The sequence below is a fragment of the Apium graveolens genome, chromosome 11, assembly GCF_009905375.1.
Source record: "Apium graveolens cultivar Ventura chromosome 11, ASM990537v1, whole genome shotgun sequence".
NCBI lineage: Eukaryota > Viridiplantae > Streptophyta > Magnoliopsida > Apiales > Apiaceae > Apium > Apium graveolens.
Window position 1 is genome coordinate 87,506,275 of NC_133657.1, and position 8,944 is coordinate 87,515,218.

Consider the following 8,944-nt stretch of genomic DNA (forward strand, 5'->3'; position numbering starts at 1 on the left):
CACTTCTTCTACAGCCACAACTTCATTTTATGAAACTTGAGATTTTTCAGGCTCTTCATCTTGCTGAATTTGGGGGCTTGCAACCTTTCCAGACCTCAAGGTGATAGCGTTCACCTATTCTTCAACTTTCCTCTTGCTTGGATTGGCTTCTATATCACTAAGAAGCGATCTTGGTGGTCGATTCAATAAGGTATTAGCAATTTGCCCTATTTGGTTCTCCAGAGTCTTGATAGAAACAGCCTGGCTTTGGCATATAAGAGCCTGGTTTTTGCACATAAGCCTCACCTCTTCCAATTCAGATTTTTCATTCGAAGATTGAATTGCATCATGAGTTTGTTATTTAAGTTGGAGTTATTGTCTTGGTGCAAATTGTTGCTGAAAACCAGGAGGATTGAATTTCTTATTTCCAAATTGCTGGAACGGCTGTTGCATCACATTCTGATTGTTGCTCCAGCTGAAGGCAGGATAATTCCAGTTGTTAGGATGATAAGTATCTGGAACTGGTTGCTATGATCTCTGAAAGTTGCTCATAAATTGAGCTGATTCACTAGATATAACACATTGCTCCGTCGCATGCGAACCCGCACACAGCTCACAAACTCTAGTTATCTGATTAACACCATAGTTAGCCAGAGAATCGATCTCATAGACAACGCCTTTAGTTGAGCAGTGATAGCCGTAGCTGTATCCACTTCAAGAACTCCTGCTACCTTGCCCTGTGGCAATCTCTAGGTTGGATACTGATATTCATTAGTAGCCATCAGTTCAATTAGATCAGAAGCTTCATCGTAGCTCCTAGCCCATAAGGCTCCACCTGATGCTGCATCGAGCATGGGTTTGGATTGTGCTCCCAAACCATTATAAAAATAATTAATGATCATCCAATCAGGCATTCCATGATGAAGACACTTCCTAAGCATCTCCTTGTAGCGCTCCCAAGCTTCATATAAAGATTCTCCTGATTTCTGCGCAAATTAAGTAAGAGCATTCCTGATTGCAGCTGCCTTTGCCATAGGGAAGAATTTAGTGAGAAAATTTTGAGCAAGATCTTCCCAAGAAGTAATCGAACCAGCTGGTAGAGAGTGTAACCATCTGTTAGCCTTGTCCCTCAGAGAGAATGGGAATAGTCTCAGCTTCACAACATCTTCAAAAACACTGTTGAACTTAAATGTGACGCAGATCTTAATGAAATCCCTAATATGCATATTGGGATCTTCCGTTGGAGAACCCCCAAACTGGATTGAATTCTACACCCATTGAATTATGCTAGGCTTGATCTCAAAGATATTAGCTGTAATAGCTGGCCTGACAATGCTAGATTGAATGTCATTGATCTTGGGTTGAGAAAAATCCATCAAGGCTTTCGTTCGTGCTGCTGGATCTCCCATTGTAATGAGTACCTGAAACATAACAAGTAAACTGTGAAAGTAAAAGAGTCTGAGTCAGTAAAATTTAACGACCACTGATGACAAGCACATAAACTAAAAATTAACACCGAGTCCCCGGCAGCGGCGCCAAAAACTTGTTAGGACGTTAACACGCGCTAATAATACACACAAGTATATGCATTCGGAAGTAGTATAAGATTTAGATCAAATTTGTTCCCACAGAGTCTCTTTGGTTAATTTAAGAATATGCACATATGCAACAATGATATGGTTATTATCCAATGCTAAGACAAATAACAAGTTGAGATTGTTTATAACTAAGAGTTAAACTAACAATTATAACTAAGAGAACAAGAATGGTTGAATTAATATATATGATAAACATGGGATCCTAACTTCATTAAATACTTCATTGAATAGCCTTTTTGTCCTTAACCTTAGCATGTAATGGTGATGACACTAATCAGATAATACGAAACTAGTAAACGTCAACTTTCATTGTACGAATACCCTACTACCAAGCATCTACAAAAGAGATAGAAGTTGAATAGATACCAATTATATTAAGACCCTATATGTCTATAGAATTTGATAACATAACGGTTTAATTGAACAAGTTATCTATCGTGATTACATAGGGAAAGTAAGATGGTTAAAATTACCTACGAATCATGCATAACAATAACACATGAACCTATGCTAGCATGGCAAGTTCTAAACCTCAATATTCACTGTCGCTTCAATAGAGATTAACACGCTATCTTATATGTTAGCTACACACATAAGACGAATAAGCATAACCAATAGTAGGATATCAATCAATCACCACACACCAAGATATTGAAACAAATTAACTTTATAAATCCATAAATAAATCCATTAGAACCCCGCTATAACGATTAGTTCATAACCGAACTCATCGTCACCATGGGTTCCCATGAAAGCATAATAATAAACAATCTAAGAGTACTAGGATTCAAAGATAAATAAAAAAAAAGCATCCAAGTATCTCCTAAATCAAAGAAAACAAAAGTCTTCTTCTTCGTAGCCGTCTCGTGCTCACTAGGTCTTTTTATTGCTCTCACAGGTCTCCTTGTTGTTAAAAACGTCTTTTTATTGATATAAATAGGCTCTGGGATGACCAGGACCCTTAATATCTCCAATTTCTACTAAAATTGGGATTTTGGGGAAAAAATCGGGGCGGGGCGGCCGCGCTGTTGGCGGGGAGGCCGCGCTGTTTTGGCAGAAAGTCAGCGCGGGCATGCTGGTTTCTAGGGTGTCGTGCCTGACTTCTGTACTTTTCTACTAATTCTTCTTTTGGCCATATCTTGAGTTTTACTCGTCAGAATTAGGTGATTCAACTGCCCATGCGAAGTTAACGAGATTATGTACAACTTGAGAATGGCCTAGGCTTACAATTCTGATCTCTTTTCAGCATATTTCTTTAAAAATCTTCTTTCTTCATTTAACTGATGCCTGAAATGCACAAACACAAAAACACATCAAACATACCAGATACTTGAGTCCAAAATACCAATTTAATCCTGAAATAAAGAGTTCCAAGTAGATATAAAATCCACTTATCACCTACCTCGTTAAAAATCTCACCAGGAAAACCCCTATGGGAAAGAACCGTGATTAAGGAAAAAAGAGTGCAGCGCGTATATGTCCCATTGATGATAACTTCGCATAAAATCTTTGAGTTGAAGAGATTGTTGATGTAAAACTTCTATATGTAGCTGTTCATAAGGCCTTTCCCGATATTGTGTATCATTCACTGGACACTCCCCCTTGGATGACTTGTATCAACATCATACCTCATTAAAACCTTACTAGGAAAAACCCAGTGGGAAAAAACCTTAGTGAAGGAAAAAGAGTACATGACTTATACAAAAACATATCATTTTATATCTCCCCCTCATCAAAGTATGATTGTAAATATCTCAAAATATGCACATCCTGATCATGTGTACTAATTTCTCGAAAAAAGTGGTAGGAAATGCCTTTGTGAAAAATCTGATGCCTTTAATCATCATTCCTTGCACGTGATGCTGCATCGTTAAAAAATTGCCTGCAACAATTAAATTCATAGAAAAATAAAATCTCCACTATAATTTATTCAACTTTTGATCCCCTATTTCTTTCCGCCTGCAAAATCAGCTTATAACTCTATTAATAGGTTAGTGGAGATTGAATAAAATTATCATTTTGTAACTTCAAGATTAAACCCTTAGAGCGAGTGATCCCTTAACAATGAACACTAACCGAAAGCGGAGTTTTGCTTTAAATAATAAATTTATAATTATGTTAAAAACATGTATAGTAAAGCATGTTTTAGTATACTTAGATACGGTACTTCAGGACCGGGAATTTCTTTCAAGTGTTCACGAAAGTTAATGTATTATCGTGTATTTATAATCCTTCCGGGATCCACATATAACTATATATCATTGATCCAAGAGTAATTCTTCTTTCAATATATACACCAAGAAATACTTTATCACATAATATAGCATGGAGTATTTTGATTATGAGGTGCAACTCAATTCAATGTCCACTACAAACACATTCTAGTTTCCATCTGCTCTGCCAGAGACTTTAAGAGTTGTCCTTATAATTCGATATACAATTATAACATGTATTTTGTGAAATAATTTTATGTCGAACTACTGGTCCAAATCCCCTTTCATTTGAGGAGGGTAACGTTCTCGAGAATTTGTTGTACTGCTTCCGGAAGTTAAGATCCTTCTGTGATAATCATTGTCAAGTGGGTCATATATATAACTTAAATTAAATCACTCACATATGGTGAGATTATTTAACAATCAAATAATCGTATCCACCACGAGATACTATTTCTCTTCATAACCTATGCATGGTCATCTACGATTATCTGAGCTTTACATTCATAAATTTTGAAATTTCATTTTGTTTCACACAAATAACCATTCATATTCCACTGACTTGACACCTTTAGGTGTGTGAACTGTAGTTTCAAAACAAATCTCTATTTTAAGAGAAAATAATTCATAGGACACACTATTTACACAACTTCAGGTGTGGAAGGACTACAAGTCCATATAAATTTTCTTTATAATTGCCTCAATTATATCCTTTATTCTTTGACCAATTTTGTCAATATTTTCTAACAGATTCTGCTTCATGATCCTCATTATTACAAATAACCTCAAGTTTTATAAATATTATCGACGTCGATCCGAGTAATGGTTCCACTTTATTCTGGACACGACATAATATATCGAGATCTCAATATTTTTCATTACTTTTATTTTCTCTAATTTGTCATGTCTATAATCTCTTCCTGAGATCTTTCAAAAGTTATTGATTTCTCAATTTAGCCATCATCAATTATTGCTCCTTTTCACTTTTTTTTCTTGTATAAGATATGGAACCAACTTGCCTAACACACTTCAGGCATTCTTTAGACATAGTAGTATCTTGAGGTTGTTATTCTATGATATTAATATAATTGAAACATATGTAGCCGGTGTATATGGCACAATCATTATTTCTGGTCATCAAATATATAAATGAATTATCTTATGAACTTCCAGTTCATATTAACATTTTTTTAGGATCAAGATGAGACAACGATAATTCACTCTAATATTCACCAACTATTTATTTTCTCCCCCTGATTTCAATCAAGTCATAAAGAAATACACTAATGATTCCAATGCACTCATATTTAATATATATCCAATGGAGGAATCGATTGATCGTGGTGGAAAATCTATGATGACCAAATAATTTGTTTATGACGGGGAGAAAATACGAAAACTTGTTTATATGATAAGAAATAATATAAAATTGATACAAAATACTCAACAATTTTCATGGACAAGATAATACTCATTGTGAAATTCACCAACATTATATAATCACATATTCTAAATAATGAATTTCCCATACTTTAGGCTGTGAGTTGGTAAAGCGTGGTATATAATTATATTTTTCATAAAATATATCATTGTATTGTAGTGGGAGATTTTTATCTCATTAAACTTATCAGGTTTTTCAGCGTGTGCAGCAGGCACAACAAGATGAGTAGGCGCTACATGATGCGTAGGCGCAACAGGTGGGAAAGTCGTAACAGGTGTCTGTACACCAGTATTCTATCCAAGAGGCACCTGGAACTGTCCATTGACATTATGTCCCCAAGGCGTTCTTCCCTAAGGCACATGTCCCGAAGGTACATGTCCAAACGGTGGCTGACCCCCATCAGGTACCAGTACCTGTGCATTAGGGTTTAGCGGCGGTTGGTGATCCCCATCAGATGTTATAATCTGTGTGTTGGGATCAACCCCATCGTTACTAGTCATATTGTTCACGTTATCCATTAGTCTGTTAAACAAAAACACGCAAGACAGATTTGTCAGTCACAGATTAAACAAATTTAATAAGCTTTAAGAATGTTGAAGAATATGTGCAGAGACAAACCAATATGTGTATGTGTGTGTAAATAAAATGAACAAACAGAGTAACAGAAAAAGAGGAGAGAAGGATATAATCTGAGTCCAGTGCGGAACTGTCTCCTCAAAGCTTATTAGCCCTCACCGTCGTGTGCGAGCGAAAAGCCTCCCAGAATAAAACGGATTGCAGTGATGTAGAACACCACTCTCAGCGAGCTTGAAACAGAGTAAGAAATTATCACCGGAGGAGAGAGAGGTAGGGTTTTGTGTTTAGAGGTGAATGTGTTTTTGGTATATCTAACCCTAACGCCCTAGAGGTGTTTATATTGGTGTAGATGGACTTGTGCGCTACTCTTTTCCATAATTAAGTATCATTAATTATGGAATCAGTGTAATACTTGCAAGCTACTCTATTCCATAAATAATCTAAAACAGAATCAGATTAAATATATCAAGACATACACCATATCAATTAATCTGAAATAAAATCAAATTAATTTATGCCATAATATTTGAGCCCAATTCTAGTGGAAAATAATAATTACCATTATTAAGAGAATATCATCATATCTCATACATCTTTTAGTCATAATGCTCAAAATATGACTTACCAATATGGGACTTATACCCATATTTTCCAACAAAAACAATAATCATCGATCAACACATTAAAATTTTACAAACCATAGTCCTCTTGAATAGAAGGTAGATCAATCATACGAACAAAGTGAAAAGACATATAATATACGTATAAAGCGAATCGTGCTGATAACGTGTTATGAAATATAATATAAAATAAAGAGAAATATATAATAGAGATTTTGAGAGGGAGAAATGATGATTTTCATATATAGATGTGTATTTACCTTTTCAGATAAAATAAAGAGAAATATATAATAGAGATTTTGAGAGGGAGAAATGATGATTTTCATATATTAATGTATATTTACCTTCTCAGGTATAATGCATATTTATAGGCTTTACATGACATAAATTACAAGAAACTACAAAGTCAAAAGTGTAGAAATGAAAATCCAAAGGTCTTGTACATGAAAGGCCAAAGGGTTTGTATATGAAAGATCAAAGGACATCCACATAATATAATTATTTATAACAAAATCAGTATTTTATTTACTCAAAAATTAAATTTATAAAAAGAAAATTTGATAAAAAGAGATAATATGGCTTATCTAATAAGAATTTTAAAATAAACTTAAAATGTTATGTAACACATATGGTAGTGGCATAAAATTGATAAGCAGGAGGTAAAGGAGGTAATGGGGTTGATTCTTAGTGGATACACTATTTCTCCTTATTTTAAACAAAAATTGTACAAGCATGACAATTTTGTAATTTTTTAACATAAAAGGACAAATCGTAACTTCACAACCATTAAAATGGCTTAATTTGCCCCTAATCCTCTTTTAATATATAGATTTACATAACAGCTATATAATTGTATAAACTAATATTTTATTCACTCAAAAGTTAAAGTAATAAAAAATAGAATTTGATAAAATGAGAGGATATGGCTTATCTAATAACAATTTTAATTTACACTCAAAAACTTACGTAGTGTGATGGTAATTACATGAAGTTTGTGAGTAGGAGGTAATGACTTCAATTCTTATTGGATACACCAATTTAACTTATTTTTAACAAAAAATGTGTAAGAATGACATTTTAATAATTTTTAAAATAAAAGGGCAAAATCGTGATTTTACAGCCATTAAAATGGCTCTTTTTACCCTTGGTTGACATATAATATTTAGTAAGAGATTTTATTGTTTAAAATATACTTGGTTACAAATTTTACTTATAGAGTAACATAATTTATTTAGACTTCTTTATTAATAATTTTCACATATCTATATTATATTATAATAGACGAAACCTTAAAAGTTTGGTAGTCGTTCGGTCCGTACTTGCTGAAATTACCTTCCCAACCTTACTAATTAATATTATATTAAATTAATTAATATTGAAGTCTATTTCTACTTCTTCTATTTTATTAATTTAATTGATATAAAGATATATACAAAAATTGTTTGTCTGTAAAATACTACTTAAGTCTAACTTAATCGCCTTCATAAATTTTTGTAGTTCGCCGATTCTTGAGTTCATCACCAAAAACATGATTAACGAAGAACCAAATAAAAAAGGCAGGTAAATTAATTATCAAAAAAAGAAAGGCAAGTAAATTGGGGAATAAACCCGCATATGAATACAAAACCCTAGATTGAGGAACGGATTTTTTCCAATAGAATAAATGAAACATATAAAAGATACATTATATTTTCAGAATTATATATAATTTATTTTTCCTATCCTGACATAATATTTAATTAAAATTAAATATTGACCCTGTCTGATAATTAATGAGTTGTTAGTTGTAACAGTTTAAAATAGTCGTTTGAACTATCCGAGTTAGTTATTTTGACTGTAGCTGATTGAATTTAATTATTTCGAATAAAACTGTTTTGTAAATAGATGTTTCAATTAGTTTTTTGTATTATTTACTTGAAAAAACTCATCCGAGCAGTTTTTTCAAAATTAACTGTTAAGACCAAAATTCTATTTCGAAAAATTAACTACCAAACACTAATATTAGAGGGTTCATTAGTCAAATATTTAAAAAAAATATTTAATTTGTTTTAAGAAGCTATTTTTAAACTTCCAAATAGAGCCATTATAATTACTAATAACTCATATTTTAATATTAATTAATATAAAATAACTAACCTTTACAGCTAAAACACGGCTAACTGCATCACACATGTTATAATAAACTACAATTTCTAAGAATATAGTTAGACATGAACTTGCAATATCCGTTTCGGAGTTGATACCAAACCTAAAATTATGAGAAGATATATCATATTAGCATGGACAATAACATGTTATTATCATTCAGGTTAAATCACCACTAATAAAAAATCACTTTAATATCCAAAAAAACTCAGTATTAGTTTGGTCCTTTAAATTCTAATATTTAAAATTTATAAACCAAATTTCCGATTAGATATAAATGGTAATAATCACTATATAAATTAGTTAAAGACTTGAATCTTTTGAATAACGTAAATAGTTCTAAATTAAAATATTTTAATTGAAACACATGAC

At 32.6% G+C, this 8,944-nt stretch overlaps 1 non-coding gene across 1 annotated transcript; it reads left to right on the forward strand.

Moving 5' to 3' along the window:
* The first annotated feature begins 891 nt into the window (after window positions 1-891).
* On the forward strand, window positions 892-998 carry LOC141699298 (small nucleolar RNA R71). Its single transcript, XR_012565771.1, has one exon. It is a non-coding gene; the product is annotated as a small nucleolar RNA R71 (small nucleolar RNA).
* Window positions 999-8,944: the final 7,946 nt, after the last annotated feature.